Here is a 21839-nt window from a genome sequence, read left to right as displayed (position 1 = left end):
ATATCAAGTTGGGTTCAGATAACATGTTACAATGTGGTGGAGTCAATAATTCGATGATGCATCGAGGTAATGCGACTATACATCCTCCATTGCCAGAGCGGCATATCCGCTCAAAGTAAGAGCAATTTCAGCGCAACTGCCATTCACACAAGTTACAAGACTAAGTTTTCAGGTTCGAAATCATCGGCCATACATCACCTCACAGATCAAATATCACCGATTACGTCGCTTCTGTTGATGCTGCTATCTGCCTCCTCCGCCCGCCCCCTTCCCCCCATCTCATATCCCCCTTTATCCTATGCAGAGACCGAAGATGGAGTACATTTCACCTGTCTAAAGGTGACGGGAAAATAGGATAACAATAAAACCGAAATGACTAGAAAATTTAAACAGAATAGATATCTTGTTAAATATCGAAAAAAATACCACCACAATCCACCCCTATTCTTCTTATCCCATTTGAGCTCCCCTGTACACGACTTTCCGCCAGATAGCCTTTGAGTTCGCGTCCGAGCAATGATATTTTTCTCTCCATTTTCTCACTTAAAAAATATTGCACAAGTGTATCAAATCTCACCTGCATATACTATTATTGATTCCTCGCAAGATCAGTTTCCGTGGACAGCTTTTAAAGTTAATTTGCTAATTTCGCCTATTCTCACACTTTGCAAGTATTGCATAAAGGGAGTTAGAACGGAATTTTTTTTTCATATTTTCGGATTTTTATCTCATTATAATATTTGCAATTTTCCGAATAAAATGATTTTATACATACATGGGAAGTATTTTATTTTATTTTTTTAAATATAATCTACACCGGTTGAAAATGTTAAAATTTTTACGTGCTTTACTTCAAGATCTAATAAAATCGCTATTTTTTTATATAGAAGACTGTGGATTGCTGTGTTATAAAGGTTAACAGTGTTCGTCATGTCCAGCAGAGGATGGGCACCAGGTTGAGGAAGTTGAAACGAAGTTTGAGAGACAAGAAACTTTCTGATGGTAAAACCATAAGGGGCAGGCTGCCATACAAAATGATTAATGAACTACAGCAGTATTTTGGGATGGCCATTAGAAATAATACTGAGGATTTGTGAAAATGAAGGAGGCAGTATGGCCTACCTTCTTCAACAGACTGTCAGCTGATGAAAAACCAGTATACCACCTTTGCCCTCCTGGACCTGGTTCATGGTGCAGTTACCGCAATGCCCAGTACTCAAACAGTTCATACAGCCATAAACATTCCATCCCAGCAGCAGTCATGGATATCATAAAATCTATTTACAGAGACCTGGCAAATCGTTAATTACTGAATTAATGTCTGCATGGTCAGACTCAAAATCCCAATGAGTCGTTCATTAATTTTATATGGACTTCATTTCCAAAAAATGTTTTTCTTGTAATAAAGACACTAAATTGGAGGGGGGGGGGGGGGGTCAGTGATGCTGTTATTGCTTTTAACGACGGGAAAATTGGTGGGATGAAAGTGCTACAGCATATGGGAATTAATCCTGCAGCGAACTGCATCATAGAACTTGAACGGATGGACAAGGTCCGCATTGATAAAGCAGAGTATGCAGCACGGTCGGCCACTAAGGAGTCCAGAAAGAAGAAAAAACTTTGAAAAAGATCAAGAGGATGATAGTATGGTGCAGGCTGCTTCTGAGTGGCTAAAAATAAAAAATTAAGCATATATTAAGGAAGTGACAGTTTTTTGAAACTATAGAAGCCGTTCCTGAAAATTTACATTTTCTGTTGCATTTTTCCTTAAATCTCAGAAACTACTTCGAGTAGAGTATCCAAATTCTCAGAGAGTTATAACATACATATCGTGAATCTACTGAACTAAAAGAAGAACGCAATATTATATATAATTAAAATCATTTAGGAAAACGCACAGCTGCGCGGGATTAGCCGAGCGGTCTGGGGCGCTGCAGTCATAGACTGTGCGGCGGGTCCCGGCGGAGGTTCGAGTCCTCCCTCGGCCATGGGTGTGTGTATTTGTCCTGAGGATATTTTAGGTTAAGTAGTGTGTAAGCTTAGGGACTGATGACCTTAGCATTTAAGTCCCATAAGATTTCACACACATTTGAACATTTGATAACGTACAAAAAAGTACACAAAATTTTAACCGTGTGATTAAAAAATTGTATTTCTGAAAGCAGTGGGTCAAATGCAATTATTGTAGTTCAGTAGTGTGAGAACATACAGTTCCAGCTCCCCTTGGTCCGCAGCTCGTGGACGTGCGGTAGCGTTCTCGCTTCCCGCGCCCGGGTTCGATTCCCGGCGGGGTCAGGGATTTTCTCTGCCTCGTGATGACTAGGTGTTGTGTGATGTCCTTAGCTTAGTTAGGTTTAAGTAGTTCTACGTTCTAGAGGACTGATGACCATAGATGTTAAGTCCCATAGTGCTCAGAGCCAACTCCCCTTCGTATTTATTCAGATGTTACAGGTCCAAACTTAGGCAACCAAACCAATCACTTTTTCATTTACATTTTTTTCGTTTCTGTGAATTCAACGTTCAGCTGTACCATCCCCTTGTCATTATCTGCAGCTCAACTCATCTCGCCTTTCGAAGGGGGTTCAACAAGTAAATCAATGCATTTTTTCCTCGCCCAATTTCTGTTGAAAAAAATGAGGAAATTGTTGTGGGACGTTGTGGAGTACTCCCGCTTTAGGCGCAATTGTTTCATGATTTTTCGAGACTTGGAGGCGCTATACGTAAAAATGGCATCTGTAGCGTAGGTCAGTTTCATGTAGAGAGGTATCATTGAGTTTCTTTTGGCGGAAAACCGGAGCATCGCAGATATACATAGGCGCTTACAGAATGTCTATCGAGACCGGACAGAGAACAAAAACACTGTGACTTGATGTTTAAAGCTTTCCCGGCGTACTGATTGTTCCATAAAAACACGGGAGTACTGCCGGATATCAGTAACGTCCTGCCACGATATTTCGGCGCAGAGTCTTCTGGCCATCTTCAGGTGAATGCCACTGTAGTAGTACTGGCGAGTACGCGCTGAGCTCCGCTATTTAAAGCCATACTGAGATGGCATTGCGCATGCGCTGCTCAGCGTGCGCGTTCATAACAACTCCGTGCGCTGCGTCTCGCGCCCTCCACGTTGAAAGCTTGGCGTATCGATATCAGGTCGATTTTCATCTTTATTCCGATAACTACGTCGACTACGAAGTTTCTCTATAACAGGATTCCAAGCAGAGTTTAGCTGATAACCGCTATCTCGATTGATGAGAGTCTCGTTGTCAGACAATCTTATTTCCACAGATTCACTGATAATCGAGCTCCAAAAGTTTGATGTATGGGCCAAAATTTTTGTGTCGTTGTAATTCATGGAATGGTCTATGGAAATACAATGTTCGGTGATTGCAGACTTGGTGGGTTGGAGAAGGCGAGCATGTCGTTGGTGTTCCACAATGCGTTCCTGCACAGTTCGTGTTGTTTGCCCTATATATGATTTGCTGCATTCACACGGAATTTTGTAAACACCTGATTTACGCAGGCCCAGGTCGTCTTTAACGGATCCCACCAGTGATGAAATTTTGGAAGGAGCGCGAAAGATGACTCTCACTCGATACTTTCTCAATATTCTGCCTATATGTGAAGAAATATTCCCAATAAATGGTAGATAAACAGTCGACCTGAAGGCCTCTTCCTCTTCCTTGTTCCGTCGTTTGTAGGTCTTCATCACTCTGTTCACTTGCCTACGTGAAAAGCCATTCTTCAGAAATACTTTTTGCAGGTGTTCCAGTTCCGCTTGAAGACTGTCGGCGTCAGAGATGGCATGGGCACAGTGGATCAAGGTTCTGAGAACGCCCATTGTTTGTGGTGATTGGTGGCAACTAGTAGCTTGCAGATACAGATCTGTATGAGTGGGCTTTCTGTACACCGAGTGACCAAGTGTGCCATCACTCTTCGGTCGCACCAAGACGTCTAAAAATGGCAGACAACCATACATGAAAACATAATTTACCATGGAGGTAGAGAAAGATGGTTGCGATCTCCTACCGCACACAGCTGTTTCTACTGCACTGCTGGAACGTGCGGACACGCTCATTCGGGGTAATCGTCGGATCACAATCAGTCACACCTTGCTGTACAACTAGGCACCTCTTGGTAGTGCTGACACACTCGTCCACCAGCTGGCACTTTCAAAGTTGTGAGCCCGCTGGGTTCCTCGCTCCCTAACGCCGTCGGCACACGGACCGTGCATCCGAACGTTGAACGTTGAGCGTGCCGAGTTTCTGACGTCGTAGCGTGGAATAGCACGGTCGGGAGTCTTTCCGAACGTGCAGAGCAATATCGGGCATGTAAGATATTCTGAGCGAGTGTCTGACCGTTGACCAATGACATGGCACAACGCAACGTACGTCACACGCACGCCGTCTTCCTTCAGCACAGAGTTGTGAGGCGCCATATTGGCATTCATTTCAAGCCTATATGTATATATATGCAGTTTCTGAGCACCAGCAAATTGAGAATCACTGGAAAACTCGTTGTTACTTGTGTGATTCGTTCCAATAAAATAATGAGAAACATCATATTCGTGGCAAAAGAATTATCCTAAATTGCGTATTATGAGAGTAGGCTATTTGAAGGCAGCGACACACTGAAGATCCACCCAAAACGCATTGTTCTTGGTACAACTTGTCATAATTAAATTTAAATTAGTAACATAATTATCTACGATTAACGTTTTTAGCAAAGGGTAACACAATATGTTTACGTCCGAGGAGCCTAATGTTGGTTTAGCGTAATGAGTAGCGTCCCTGCCTGGTAAAGTGTTTACAATTGAGCGGTGGTTCGCGCCTAAACAATTGTAATGATTTTTTTTCCTAACATTTGCGTATTTATTAGGTTCTGATACTTTATTATTAGTTTAATATAAGTATATGCTATAAATATTTGATGTATGGAAATATAAGTTCATCTTTTTTGACTTTGTTCGATTGGCTTAATCTACAGGACAGTTTGCGCTACTGGTATAAAGATATTTTGCTCCTTTTTCTTTTACGCTTCCTAATTCACATGTTACAATGATTCTGCTACTGAGTAGGATCAGTGATCAAGTAAGACTGACCTTGGGGTTGTACTAAAATGTGGGAGTGATGAAATAATGTTTATCTTGAGAGGCACCCACATGCCTTGCTCATACTGTGGCATCAAGCAGTCAGGCCTGCAAGATGAGTGGTCTGCCAAGCGAGTGGATTCATTCTTATTTATCGAGTAACATGAACTCTCGTACTCACAATTAAGTCACTAATCAACCTCCTGTATGAATAATACGCAACGGAAACGCACACTTGACTATCAGTAATTTACAGAACTCTGACTGTTCACTACGCACTGGCAATACCATATTTTCTTTTTTCTTTTATTTAACGGCTTTTATCAACACGTGGCCACCGCACTGAATATGAATGGCGCACACATTATAAATTCGGGACATCATGACAACATACAATTCGAAGGAAAAGTCCACCAATCTTTTTCTTTTCACTATCTTATTTATTCCGATAAATTCTATAACCTAAACACACAAATTCTATAACCTACAACAATAACACATGAGAAATTCCGCCCAGAGGGCATGGCTTTACATTGGTGATTCTCTATCTTATGGTCTCGTAATTATTTAACGCTACAGTGCACTTTCTGGATAGGATGGTGGATCTTTTATTATACCTCACACTTCGACTCTCACAATCATCATCACGAAACTTTCCTCCAGAACGAGCGGTACTGAAGGAACAAGCATAACCCACTAATCTTTTGAAACTACCTTGCTACTCTCCCAGGCAAACCACACATACCCAAATTACATGACATACACGACACTACAACATGGAATACAATACAATAAATAGTCACAACACTATCACTTTCAGCTTTCCCACTTCAATTAGTATTTATCCCAGTTTCACACGACACTGCCCCACTTTGTAATTCTACTTTCCTACTATGAACTCTGGAGATATATGCACGTCTTCCTGTGCAATGCAAGCCAAGTGGCGTTGCTGGATAGACGGCCGACTCACCTTGCCTCTCTCTCAGAGTTTGAATCTAGCGTCACACGGAATCATATCACGCAAAGGAATATTAAGAACATATTCATTACACACGCGAGTCCTCAACTGATACCATGGACGAGTACTTCTCTTTATCCTTTGTCTCATACACAGATTGAGACTCACACAGTACTCACCACGTGGAAGTACTCGTCTCTAATTTCAAGTCCTGCACGCGCCATTTCTTAAATACTTCAAATTATGGTACACACGCTATTTCTTAAATATTTCAACTTATTGTACACACGCTAATAATTCAGCTTAACTTAAGTACACGGAGGTATTTCAACTTATTGCTACATGTAGTTTCATTGTGACCGTTGGTCACTTCCGAAGATTACTACGATCCCATTAGTATTACCTGCCTGACATTTAATTCTCCTCACAGAAGTTCCTGAAATAGAGAAAGTATTATTTCAAACTACTCTTAAATATTCCACATGCATACCATGTCTCCACTCTTTTGTCGTTACGGAGCACACCTAAGACAGGTCTTAACAGCACAAGATCCAGCGTCAGAGTGCTGAAACATGGCCGTTCTTCGGGTCCTCTCGCACCTCTGTCGACGTGGGGGAGCACCTTGCTACCGTATTGGTCAGTCACATTTCAGGCGCTCAAAGCTCAGGTAAATTTCATCTCTTTGGTCCCACCAAAGGTGGCCAAAGGATCGTCTCAAAGATGATCATATATTCACATTCACTATCTACGGTTAGCAGACGACCATACATTCATTCATTTCACAGATCTCACCAAACTGGATGTAGGGATTTATTTTGAGGGAGTGCACATGTGATCAATTAAATAAATAAATTGTCATTCTTTCCCACACTGGTATCCAGCTTCGCTGTATTAATTGAAATTGGGTTATTTTACAAAAAAATGTGTTGTTCTGACAAAAATAATGAAGTATGTTGTACCTATTTTCAATGTCGGGCGGTACTGTACCCTTTCAATCTTATGTCAAGAAGTATTCCAAATTTGTACCGCACTGTTTGTAATGGAACTTTTATAAGCCTGTGTCTTTATTGATTGGACATGGTACTTTCCTTTTCGTGGACGATGGAGGAAATGTGCGTTTTAACAGAGCTAATGTGGGAATTTTACGCGCGCCCGTTGAGTTAACAGTGTAATTTACGAACTAGAAACATCCCTCAACTGTCGCTGGAGTGCGTTGCAATCGCGTATACCACGATGGGGCCCCACGTACCGTATGCACAAGTCGCACCATTCCTGAGCGTTCAGCAGCACGTTGAACTTGGCACGCTCAACGTTAACGTTCGACAGCACGGTCCGTGTGCCGACGGTTTAACGGAAGACCAACGACGGGCCATCTGTGCGTAATTATTTGCGCGTTACGAGGCTGATCGTGACATTTTTTTGTCGGACGTCGTCACAGGCGATGAAACATGAGTTCATCCCTTCGAACCAGAAACAAATCTGCAATCCATAGGGTGGCGCCACACCACCTCTCCTCCGAAGAAGAAAGTTCAAAATCGCACCCTCAGCCCTCAGCCGGCAAAGACATAGCGGCGGTCTTCTGGGAGTATTCTGTTTGACGTCCCCCCTCATGGTGAAAAGATTAACTATTAACTTCCTTTGGAAAGTGAAGGAACGACTTCAACGTGTTCGGCACCACAAAAACGCAAACGTAGTTCTCCTCCATGACAACGCAAGGCCTCTCGCAAGTCTGCGCATTCGAGAGGAGCTCACAAAACTTCATCGGGCTGTTCTTCTTCATCCACCCTGCAGCTCGGATCTCGCTCCTTCCAACTTCCACCTGTCTGCTGGCCCAATGGAGAATGCACTTCGCGTGAAGCAGTACGTGGATGATGATCGGTAGGTTACTTACGCAGCAAGACGCTAGCTCCGACGTCGACGAGTACAATGGTACCTTGAGGACATACACGCCTTCCCAAAAAATTGGCATAAGGCCATCGCATTGAACGGAGTATGTTGAAAACTACGGTTTCGTAGCCAATAGAATGGGGAATAATATAATGTATTGAAATTCCCGCTTTTAGGAAAAAGTCTTGCATTTTTTATTGAACACCCCTCGTATGTCATCTTTTCTCATGCTGTGTGTTATCTCCACCACTGTCTCCATGTCCGCCGGCCGCGGTGGCCGAGCGGTTCTAGGCGCTTCAGTCCGGAACCCCGCTGCTGCTACGGTCGCAGGTTCGAATCCTGCCTCGGGCATGGATGTGTGTGATGACCTTAGGTTAGTTAGGTTTAAGTAGTTCTAAGTTCTAGGGGACTGATGACCTCATATGTTAAGTCCCATAGTGCTCAGAGCCATTTGAACCTTTGTCTAAGGCGCTGCAGTCATGGACTGTGCGACCGGTCCCGGCGGGGGTTCGAGTCCTCCCTCAGGCATGGGTGTGTGTGTTTGTCCTTAGGATAATTTAGGTTAAGTAATGTGTAAGCTTAGGGACTGATAACCTTAGCAGTTAAGTCCCATAAGATTTCACACACATTTGAACCTTTGTCTCCATGTCACAATTTGTAAGTAATTCATCTCGAGCTCCTAAGGCCTCAATAACGCCAATACTTTATCAATACTGGCTAATTAGACACTTTTTTGCAATAGCAGCCCTATTTTGTACACATTATGTTTTAACAACTCAACATTACCACGCCAATTAAAAACCTCTGGCCGCGCGGGATTAGCCGTGCGGCGTAAGGCGCTGCAGTCATGCAATGTGCGGCTAGTCCCGGCGGAGGTTCGAGTCCTCCCTCGGGCATGGGTGTGTGTGTTTGTCCGTAGGATAATTTAATTTAAGTAGTGTGTAAGCTTAGGGACTGATGACCTTAGCAGTTAAGTCCCATAAGATTTCACACACACACACACACAAAAACCTCTGACAGTATTCATCAACAGATACAATTCTCTAAACGTCTCTAATATGCGTATATTTCTTAGCGATACATACTCATGTTTTTCATGATAGAGTACTCTGTATGATTTTTCTTGCTGTGGGTCGTACCACGTATATCCCATATGACACGCACACTTTCTTTCGCATTCTGACACCAATAATTTTCTATAATTTGACACTTTTAAGCATCGTAAAAGTTTTTCACCTGTGCTTTTCCAATGATTTCGCATGCCTAAGTGACAATCCTACAGTTCGAGTCATAGTAATTTATCATTTTCGACAATCGGGCAATTGATGCATACAGTTTTGTGACTGGAAAGTTGGACATCTTCTCTACCGGCGGCAGCAGTCATGCAAGACTGCGTAGCTAAACATAACCTCAAAACTATTGCATCAGTATTGCAGTATAGAAATCGACTATAGATGATGAGAACAGTGTAAAGGGCAGAAGTAACGGTGCTTTCGAATTTGTAAATTTTCGGCAGCGTTGCTCTTCCATCTCAGATATGAATTTGATGAACGACGCGAAGCAACCATTCACCTTAGAGAAACTTGTATCAATTTAATGTTTATTAAAAATGTTGAAATAATTTGTTAACACTACGTGTTTCATTTCTCGTACCACTACGACCCCTTCAACAAGAATATCTTTCCTTATAATGCAAGAAAAGTTAATATTCCGTTCTATGTAACTTTTTTATTTATCGAATTTTACACAATGACATACTTTAACATACCGACAGTGCCCCTTACGATATCTACATCCCATTCTTTCTTTGACTCATATAAGAAGGATCCCCGTCAAGGGAGGCAGGTTTAGCGTTCGCGAGACTTCTATAAAGCATTTTATACGACGGTAAGACGATTCCAAACGAAGTCATTGCCAATTTACGTCCATATCTGTTTCCAAGTTGGCAATTACTTGTCTAGTAATGGTTACCGCACCGCAGACACTATTCGGGAGAAGTTGTAAATAAAAGCGACATTTAGCGACTGTACTTGCTGCTTTACTCGGAATCTGGCAAGGAAGGAAAGATATAATGACAACAACAATTCTGGTGGTCCACGATTGCAACAGAAAATATTATTGCTAAGCCGTAGCTGTAATTGTTTCATATGTGAATTATGAGGTATAGCTGCAAGGGCTAGGACATTCAGTCACTTACCTTTCTTCTGTGATTTCAACATGATGCCATATCCAATGGAAGATGAACAGTAATAGGTTGAGTGCAGTTTTTCATTTTCCTCCACAATACTAGACGATTATCAGATTAACTTAGGAAAGGTATGTGTTGGGCGAGCAGAGAACGTATTCCGACCTTAGACGTAACAATGGAACGCGGTATTACGGAAAGCAAATGAAACGTGATACATTTTTTAGAGTTTGTATCCAGGAAAAACGATCGAGACCATAAATTGAAATAAGGTAACTGGAATTTTCAAGAGCATAGCCGTATGAGTAACTTACAATATCTACAGAAGTTGTGTCGCAGAAGACAAGTTCGTTTTGAGGAGGTGGAGAAGGAGGGCAATGTTTCGTCATCATTCCGCTTTATCTTGTCTTCCGAGAGAGGCAACGGAAAAATGGAGAAATTTTCAGAATAATATTCATTCTGTCTGAGAATAACGACGTCGAAAAACCGCTGATTACAATGGAAAAGCTACTTAGTGAATTTCAGTTCGAAAGTAAATATTTCTAAGGATTTGGTAGACGGTGACAAGAGAGACGAAGATGGAAGATTATTGCGGTGCAGATCAAAACTGCTTTCTATACAGAATGAAAAGTCATGCGTTACTTTGCTCTTTATGGAGCATGTTTGCACAAGTTGAGTGCTACGATGGAGCCGTAAGCAAGAGTTGATATATGTAAAGAAAGTTTCTTTCGAATAAAACATTTCATATAACACATGTCTTATGTTTTGTGCTTTAAAGAGATAAAGCTGTTAGACTGGAACACGAATAAATACGTAAGTTGCTAAGCAAAAGCAAAATATTAAGTTCGAAGTTGTTTGTCATGAAATCCACCTACGACTCCAGCTTACTTCGAATTCTCTTGACAACACCAGGTGCACCTCTCCTGAAGTATCCTTTCAGCATTATTCAAATCCGATCAATTCGTCCCTTGCTCTTTACCTTCTCTTTGTAGACATCGCCTTTCCGTCCCCCCACAGGCAAGAAATCTAAAGGGGTAAGATGCCGAAACTTCCGTGGCCAAAAAAGCTTACTTTTTCTGCTTGCCAATTTTGCGGGGAATGTTCTGTTTAGATGGTGTATCATCTAACGACTAGAATGTGCAGAGGCCTCGCCATGCTAAAAGAACACACCCACCTTTGTATCGTAAGGAAACTTTTCCATTAATGCCGGAAGCTCGTTTTGAAGAAAATCTAGATAATGGGAACCTGTAAGAAGATAGATTAATATAACAGGCCGAATCAATTGTTAGTCTATCACTCCACGCAACGTATTAATAGAAAAACGTTTTTGTATATACCAAGGCATGTGGATTTTCGCCGGACCACAGATGTGAGCTCCGACTTCTAATGACATCGTCACATGTGAAAGTGACCTCATCAGTAAACAGTATTTATGAGATTACTCGGTGACTCGAAATTATCCAACCATGAAATTCCAATCGTCTACATTCCTCTCATTCTTGGAATATCTTGAATCCGCTGTGAATGATGTGGATACAGACCGAAACGTCCGCTATATTGTTGCATTTGGAACACAGATATGACGTTCTCAGTTATTTTATGGATGTTTCACTACTGTACGATGCTGTGCTCCAAACGTACATGCGCAGAAATTTCCTCCTCAGATGAAGTCCTATATTCGACAGTAGTAGATTTCTCTTGGCCAGGAATGCCCTTTTTGAATGGCTATTTTGCATTTTATGTCCTCCACGATCCGCCCATCACGGTTTATTTTGCTGCCTAGGTAGCAGAAGTCCTTAATTTCATCTACTTCTTGATCACCAATCCGTATGTTAAGTTGTCGGTGTTATCATTTCTGCTATATCTCATTACTTCTGTGTTTCTTCGATTTACTCTCAGTCCACATTATGTACTCATTAGACTGTTCTTTCCATTCAGCAGATCCCGTAATTCTTCTTCACTTCCACTGATATCCTTTCATTTTGTATTTTTATTGTACTCTTCAACATTTCTTTTATTTCCGTCATTGAACAGTAGGCGCGAAAGAATAAATCTCTGTCTTACACCCTTTTTAATCCGAGCTCTTCGTTCTTTCTCACTTAGGAAATCGTTTACAAGCATCAGCTGCGGCTTTTCCCTTAAAAAACACATTCGCAAATATCATATCGATATAGTTAGTAATTGTAAACACAAAATGGCCAAAATGATACCGTAGAATTTCCCAACAATTCACAATTACAGTTAAGAAATTCTGTTATGTAAGCTCATGCAGAACTTCGCAATCTCGACTTCAAATCAATCCCATTTATAAAGCTTTCTTTTATTTCCTTCGTGTTTCATCGATCTCATTAGCCCCCTTTTTTTGACGATTAATTTTTCAATACCTACATGTCCCAAATACGGTTTTTTTTAATTCCACAAAAACAAAACAAAAATGGCTACAATGAAATGACATAAATAAGGTGACAATTGCAGTCATAAATTACAGCATTCAAAGAATAAGGAATCATATTCATTCTTTAGCAGTAGCACACATTTAGCACCTTCACTGGCACCTTCAGCTGGTGGCAGTTCAGCATGCACATTTTCTTCTTCTGCAGCCTGAGGTTCCTCATTATCATTTCCCAGACCCAAATTAATCATTCAGTAAATCCTTGATGTGTGTTCCTTCCAGGGTAAATTACGTGGACAGAGGAGCAGTCCCGAACAGCGACATCGCAAAATCCTTCACTGCCTCGTTATTTTTGTCAGTTGCAGCCTTCTAAACGCATCCTTAGGGAGTTCAAGATCTTCCTTTATATCAGACACCATATGTTTGTCGTCATATTCTTGTATCTGCTGTACTACTGATTTATTTTTCATGTGTGACTTGCAGGTGAGGTTAGGGTTGGGAACGTGCCCAACCCATCCCCTCTCTACAAGGAATCCAGTTCCTAACCTATACCCATGCTGTTGAAGACAAACTGGAGCATGTTGCCACTGAACCGAGCACTTCTCTCTTTTACTGACTTTTGTACGAACTACACATTATCTGTCTTTTCCCAACAAGTACCAGACCGCAAAGGCAAAGGAATAAGTTGCCCAAAAGAGAACTAAGGTTGGAACATGTGGCGTAGATTATCAGTAACGTTGGGTTCAGCATAGGAAGAGGTGAAGACGTTCTCAAAGTGTTGGAAGAAATAGCAGATGGTGTCAGTTCAGACGAATGACTGACTAAAAACAATGTAAACCGTAGTGGAAGATACTTGGGGCTTGAATAAACAGTCAAAGTAATCTCCAGAATTTGCAAATCTCGTGAATGTTTTCCTTTTACCAGATATCTCGACATCGCGGCTAGCTGTGTTCAGACGTGTGGAGTGCAGGACACGGTTTCACAGCTGTATAGACTGCCCTGTATCCACACGCAGTTCGAACGCCGGAGGTAATTTATCCGATTTATAGATGGCACGCAGGGAGCAACGCTTCTAGCGGCAGCATTTGCTGGAGAACGCTGGAGCTACGGACTCGTGACTGGACAGCGCTAGAAGGAAGCTCCGTATCTTAGGCCGTCCCTTGTTCACTCGACTCACGCGCCGCCTTAAGGTTGTGTCTCAGGCAGAGATCGTGAGAAGCGGCACAACTGCCTTATTGTAGGTGGGAACGCGCTCCGCCAACGAAACGCAAATGGAATCAGCAATTCCCACTGGAACATCTGGTCCCGGCACGACTGGGGTGACAAAAATCGTTCGTTCCAATATGCGGCAGCGAAAAAAGACGTACGTCAATACTGTCTCAGTCTGAAGGCACATGCCCCGTATGACTGAGCCGAGCCTTCTTCCAGCAAGCTGGAGAGGCCACCCTATTATTAGATTGCAAAGAGAGACTAACAAAAAGATTCTTAGTTAATAAAACAGAATTGACCTTTAAGGGGCTCCGGAACGCCCTATACTTGCAATGTTAAAATAACGCTTATAAATTACATCTTTCCTCACAAAGTATTTGAGGTAGGAAGTTGAAATTTTTACAGATTATTTATTGGAATATGGGCTACAACTTAACACAGGGATTTTACAAAATTTTAGTTCAGTTATTAAAGACGATTTTTTTCAATTGTAATGAAAATTCACAACATTTTTTTGCAATTTTTTATTTATATATTCAAAAATATACAGTTTTTTGGAAAAAGGCTGTGTTAAATTATGCAGAAGGTACTGTGTAACATTTACTGAAAGTTTGAAACAAATATGTTTGGAAGATCCTTAGAAAACATGTAATTAGTATGAGAAAATAAAAGTTTTGGGAATCGAGCGACAAAGATTGGATAAACTTTTTAGTGCATTCCAGGTCCATAGGATGGATTATCTTCATTCCCTGCAAACTCCTCCTCCAGCTTCCTCTTGTTCCTCCTCCTGTTTACTCTTGCTTGTATTTCTAGACTCTTTACAGCCCTGTCTGCAGCCCGAAGGCGTTCCTTGTCTAAAGCAAGCATCGCTCGTTGTTGTGTTCGTAGATTTTGCTACCATTTTCTTCAGTTGCAGTTACTGCAACACTGTTCCAAAAGGTGGTCATGTATGAACACTTATCACATTTCAGTTGTATTTCACTAGCAAGTCCTACGTGCTTTATTATGGAGAGTTCCAGACCAACTTCACTACAATGAATACATCTTACACAGTTTGAAAAAATTCCTTTGAGAACCGACATATCAAATATTTCATTCACATCCGATTCGCCCATAAAACATTCATAGTTTTCACTCATTGAACCAAGCTTCTTCTGTGAAGTATTTTCTTTCCCACTTTGACTGCTATGGGCAGGTGTACTTGAGAGGTTAGGTTCACTCACTTGGTTATCGTCTTTATTGTTTACAGTAATAACACATACCTTTGGCTTTCCAACATTTCTCCTTTTCTTAAAAGCCTTCAGAGGATTTCTAATAACTTTACTTTTACTCATTATTATACTTCAACAAAACAGAGACTCAAGAAACAGAATTAATTACGAATATTTTCGAGATAACGACAGAGTAAATAAACGTGTAACAATCGAGAATCACACCAGCGATATATATTGAACCATCACAGGTTAGCCACAACACATACTTTATCTCACATCACTAAAATGTACCTGATGAACACGGACGTTAATAATAACACCATTTGACAGCAGTTTAACAGCGCCACCGTGGGCCACGCCCATGTAGAACACATTTCAAAAAAAATTTAAAAATAGTTGTAGTCTTCGGAATTGAATAAGTTATATATCTATTAAAAGGTAATAGTCTGCAGATTCAGAAAACGCAAAAAAGTAAAAATTGAACTTTTCATGATTTTGAGCCTTTCCGGAGCCCCTTAAAACCCTGAAAATGGACATTTGAGCTTCTTCTTCTTTCTCTCCGTCGTCCTGTTCATATATAAGATGGTCTTCGCAGCTACCGAGAGCGTTACTTACGCCGCACTTCTTGAAAGCCGGCCGGTGTGGCCGAGCGGTTCTAGGCGCTACAGTCTGGCACCGCGCGACCGCAACGGTCGCAGGTTCAAATCGTGCCTCGGGCATGGATGTGTGTCATGTCCTTAGGTTAGTTAGGTTTAAGTAGTTCTAAGTTCTAGGGGACTGATGACCTCAGATGTTAAGTCCCATATTGCTCAGAGCGATTTGAACCAACTTCTTGAAAGGTTTAACAATTATGTCTTCTCTCTCTCTAGATCACGACTGTTTTATCCACTGACACACTTGTTTGATTCTAGACCCTTTTAAAGCTCCCTTCGGCGTGAATTTATGTTTGGTTTCATCATCCATTTTTTCCATTCTTCTCTCGTGTACACTTCAAAAGGATTATTTATCGAGACATCAAGAGGTTGCAATTGTGAAGCGAGTCCTCCAGGAATAGTAGCAAGCTCTGAATTTCCCTATCTCAGTTTCTCTTTCACAGACTTTTTCAAATGAGTACTAAACTGATCTAGCACAAGAAGAGAGCTCTTCTTCAATAAAGCACCTTTCCTCCTCTCTCACACTCTGTTAATCCATAATTTCATGCAGCCTCGTCCATCCAACCCTTGTCATGTACGTGAACAACACCACCTGGCGGTATTTCAGAAGGTTTTGGCGTTGTTTCGCGCTTGAAAATGATCATTGGATTAAATTTAGTACCGTTAGCACAACATGAAAGGACAACAGTGTAGTGCATTTTTTCACGTCAATGCTTTTATAGTTACACTTTTAGGACCTTCTGATGGCTACAGTCAATTACTCGGCACATCAAATGTCAGAGGAGTGTCGCCCATATTCGCCGTTTGGCTTAGTTCCACACGTATTTTCTTTCGATGTTGTATAACAAGGCAATGGAAAGATAATATTTTCTCTTCATATTCTCATGGAATTTTCTGAGATATTTTGGTTTTGGTTTGGATGCTAAGTCCATGACACTTCATGATCCTGTAGCACCAACCAACTCCGCCTTTAAAATCTGTTAAGTTCCATTGTAGCACTAGCTTACGAGAGTGTATTTCAATCGCCGGCCGCGGTGGCCGAGCGGTTCTAGGCGCTACAGTCTGGAACCGCGCGAATGCTACGGTTGCAGGTTCGAATCCTACCTCGGGCATAGATGTGTGTGATGTCCTTAGGTTACTTAGGTTTTTAAGTAGTTCGAAGTGTAGGGGACTGATGACCTTAGAAGTTAAGTCCCATAATGCTCAGAGCCATTTGAACCTTTTGTATTTCAATCGTTTTGGTGGACGACCGAAATGCCGCTCAGCTGCTCTGTTTCCATGTTCTTCTGCATACGCTATTACTTCCAATTTATAGCTCCCATCATATGAAAATAATATTTTTTGCCATTCTGAAACTGGCTACTAACAAAAATACTGTACTGTTACCGAGAACACAAATCATTTTCAAGTTCACGCAACATAGGCTAGACAGTGTTCTGGTTTTGCAATGGTGGGGTGGGAGGGAGACAGAGTTAGTAAGCTTGTGAATCCCGGCAACCGTTGCATTGGTGAACAGCTGCTGCCAGTAGAATCCGATGTGACCAGACAGAGATAGATTTCTCGCGGCATCGAGTATATGGCCATTTTTAAGACTGGTGATAATTTTAAATCAAACAATGGACATTTTATATTAATTTCGAGTCTTAGACGCGCCTGAATTCTGGAGGCAATTTTCTGAAGAAAAAATTACGTCTTATAGACCATAAAATATGGCACTAGGTTTCTGTGACGCCCTATACCTGTCACGGCAGCGCTCAGAGCTGGCACAAGTTTTCATAATCGATTTCACCATTATTTAGTGACTTTTAACGGACATATCATAAATTATAAATATACAGGGCATTTTTTAATGAATATAGCGATTAAAAACGACTACAACTACTTACTGCAGAGCGATATATCGATAAGAATTACAGAGAATGTAAAAGGGAAGTTTAAAATTTGGATCATCGCGCAAGGGCAGTGAATCGGAAGCTGGCGTATGCGGTGCTGCCCGTAAGTGCGTCGTAAGTGAAAACGGCGGATTCTGTACAGAACACACTCTTTGGTCTAGAATTTAATAAGTGTCATTCTGTCATCTCTGTGCAGCGATGTAGTCAAGCATGTCCAAATGTCAACAATATTCGCCATGCCATCGGCAGTTAGAAGAAACGTGATGTCTGTGCAAAAAATAAACTAACAGTGGGCCGCTTGCGTCAAGAAACAATTATCTCGATTTTTTTAGGGGATGGGTAATACCATAGCTTCGTACAGGCTCCACAGATTACACCTCTGAACAAGGCGGAATATCCCAACTCTGGGATATGGAGGTTCACACATTTTTAAATCAGCGTCTTACGAACTGTTGAATCGGTCAAACTGGACACGACGACACTCTATTCTGGAAATATTAGCATGAAAAGCATTATCACTTAGATGTTGTCCGTATGACCGAGGAGAGTCATTTAGAACACCTACAAAATAGGTAAAAAATGCCAGCTTTCTGTTTCGAGGGGAAGTCAAAAAGTAAAGGGACTTTTGAGAAAAGAAATATTCATTCTATTGATAGAAAACTGAAACAAACATTTTTCTACATACCTCCCTGCACTTCAACACATTTTTCCAACGTTTCACAAGTTTTTCGATTACGTCGGAAAAATAAGTGTATTGGTTGCACCTGTAACCAATTTTTCACCGCATCAATGACTTCTGCAACTGTCCAAATCTTCTTCCCCTTCAATGGTCCCGACACGTGGAAATCACTCAGCGCTAGGTGTGGACTGTATGGCCGGTGTTCCAGAAATTCGAATGACAATTCCTTTATTCTTTCGGTACCCATCCCACAAACACTCTCAGAAAATTTCCCCTGTCGTCTAAGATGGAATACGCTGAAGCATGGCTGACATGTAAAGTATTGGCGATTTCATCCACTGTGATTCGTCTGTTTTGCATCATACCTTCAACGACTTCAAAAATTGTCCTCAGTTGCTGACGTCGATGGCCTGCCTGATCTTTCGTCGTCCCATAGAGAAGTTCTTCCCTGTTTCAAGTGCTCTGTTCATTTGTAGATCTTGCTTCGCGAAAAAAAAGAAAAAAAGACAGCTGTCACCATACTGCGTTTGCATTCGACGAATAATTTCGGCAGGTTTAACACCTTCTGCAGACAAAAAGCGAAACACTGCCCTCGTTTCCTCCTTGGTGCAGATCGACAATGGAGCTACCATGTTTCACGGTCTGCTCCAATACAACGACTAACGCGAGAATAAGAGTGACACGTAGTATAGAGTTGTTGCAGACGACAATACTTCAGCCCTGGATACTAGCAGTGTTACCAAGCCCTACGGCGAGAAATTGCAAATTACATTATCTGTAATTCTCATCACTGTACGGCTGTGCATTAAATAATTTTAGTCTTACTAATTATTGTATTCACTATGAATTACATTATACTGTAATCCTCTTGACATCTACATGTACTGAACACTCCGTGGTTGTTGTACTTAAGAAATAATGTGGTAATATCCTGTTGGCCTGTATTTAGCCACATTTGTAATTTTTCCTTTAGGAATGGTCAGTTTCCTGAGCGATTAAATTACTCAGTAGTAAAGCCGCTTTATAAAAAGGAAGAAAGGGATCATGTAGTTGTAGACAATTTTAGACCTACTTCTATGCCATCAGTGTTTGCTAAAGTTATTGGAAAGGCTGTGAATGTAAGGATAATTGATAATTTTACATCACACGATTTGCTATCAAATGTACAGTTCGGCTTTAGAAGTCGTTTAACAACTGAAAATGCTATATTCTCTTTTTTCTGTGAGGTACTGGATGGGTTAAACAAAAGGTTTCGAACGCTTGGCATATTTTTTGATTTAACTAAGGCATTTGATTGTGTTGATCACAAAATATTGCTCCAGAAGTTGGAACATTACGGAATACGGGGAGGAGCTCACGATTGGTTCACCTCTTACTTTAGCAACAGGCAGCAAAAGGTCATTATTCACAATGTTGATAACGGCTGTGATGTGGGGTCTGAGTTGGGTACTGTCAAGTGGGCGGTGCCCCAGGGATCAGTGTTGGGGCCGCTCCTGTTCCTTATTTATATAAATGATATGCACTCTATTATTACGGGTATCTCTAAAGTATTTCTGTTTGGTGATGACACTACTTTGGTAGTAAGGGATGTTGTGTACAGCATTGGCTCGGTTTCAAATAGTGCAGTACATGACCTCAGTTCATGGCTTGTAGAAAATAAACTAATGTTACATCACAGTAAGACTCAGGTTTTACAGTTTCTAACACACAATTCAACAAAACCTGACGTTTTAATTTCACAGAATGGACATATGATTAGTGAAACTGAACAGTTCAAATTTATAGGTGTTCAGATATATTGTAAGCTGTCGTGGAAAGCCCGCGTTCAGGATCTTGTTCAAAGATTTAATACTGCCATTTTTACTATTCGAACGGTATCAGAAGCGAGTGATCGTTCGACACGAAAATTCGTCTACTTTGCTTATTTTGATTCGCTATGGTCGTGCGGTATTATATTTTGGGATAACTCTTCTCGTTCTAAAAGGATATTTTTGGCTCAGAAGCGGGCGGTTCGGGCAATAAGTGGTGTTAGTTCACGAACCTCTTGTTGACCTCTGTTCACGAGTCTGGGTATTTTTGACATTGGCCTCTCAATACGTATATTCCTTATTGTTGTTTCTTGTTACCAATATTAGTTTATTCGCAGGAATAAGCAGCTTTCACTCGGTTAATACTCGGCAGAAATCAAACCTGCATTTGGATCGGATTTCCTTAACTCTTGTGCAAAAACGTGTGCAGTATACTGCTGCATCCATTTTCAATAAGCTGCCATTCGAATTCAAAAATCTTAGTAGTAATCCACGCGCTTTCAAATCGAAACTGAAGAGTCTCCTCATAGGTCACCCCTTCTATTCTGTCGAGGAGTTCCTTGAAAAATTAAGCTGATTTTATTGTATTGCTGATAGCGTTTACTTAAACATATGGACTGACGTTTTTAAGGTTCATGAACATCTATTTTTATCTGTTATTACGTTTCTGTTGTAATGTCATGTGCTGACACGTTCCATGACGTTGGAGATTTGCTCCTCAATTAGGTCCTACGGAACTTGACGATTAAATAAAATAAAATAAATCACAGTTTTAATGTCATTCAAGTCGTTCTGTACAGTGTTGCACGCCCTTGTCGTCTGTATCAAGTTCTGGTAGAAATCAATAAGCAGAGGAACTTCACAGAACACGTCAAATAAAGGAAAACAAATTTTTTGGACATTTATTGTGACGCAATGTCGCTCAAACAAAAATAGTGAAAGAAAAAATTTTAGGAAAGGGGAGCAAGTGGGTGCAAAAAAGAAAATAGTCGAAGACTAAGTACCAAATTATCAAGAAATTGAAATGAAAGAACAAAAAGAGGAGAATGTTTAAAGAGACATGGCCTAAGAAGAAGAAGAAGAAGAAGTAGATGATGATGATGATGATGATGATGGCAACTATCAGTCACTAAATGCATTTTTTCAGGTTTTTCTAGTCAGTGTGTATATCGATCTCTTGTTAGCTTCAGATACTGCTTCCAGTATGAAGACCTTGCATAACCTTACGTAAGTAGTAAAACTCCCTTCAAAGAGACTATTCGTATTAAATTCTGATTTATGTGCCACCGTTAGAGTTATTTCTGACCCATTCATTTGGTAGTTCCTGTGACCTCGTTTGTGGACACTAAATCACAATTGCAAGACTTCGAGTGTGGCAGACTCGACATACGATTAACGGTCTGTTCTGCTGTTTCAGGCTACCACGCTAACTAGTGGACAGTGACATATTGCGTCAGACAGTGTGACTTTGAGATTGATGCGCGCTTCGGGTCACGCTAGTTATGTGGCGTGGAACCGCTGAGGAAGCCTTCAGAGGCAAAATAACCCGTGAAGTACAACACAACCATCCTGTATAGACACTGCGGTGGCGCGGTGCTGTGCTGATGCTAATAAAGTTCCATTGACCTTGTGGTGAATCTCTTCTCACACTGCCGACCGGAGTGGCCAAGCGGTTCTAGGCGCTTCAGTCTGGAAACGCGCGACCGCTACGGTCGCAGGTTCGAATCCTGCCTCGGGCATGGATGTGTGTGATGTCCTTAGGTTAGTTAGGTTTAAGTAGTTCTAAGTTCTAGGGGACTGATGACCTCAGATGTTAAGTCCCATAGTGCTCAGAGCCATTTGAACCATTTTTGAATCCGTATCCTGGTTGGCCGTTGTT

Source organism: Schistocerca serialis, chromosome 4 (genome assembly GCF_023864345.2).
Source record: "Schistocerca serialis cubense isolate TAMUIC-IGC-003099 chromosome 4, iqSchSeri2.2, whole genome shotgun sequence".
Classification (NCBI taxonomy): Eukaryota; Metazoa; Arthropoda; class Insecta; order Orthoptera; family Acrididae; genus Schistocerca; species Schistocerca serialis.
Note: the sequence above shows the minus strand (reverse complement) of the source record.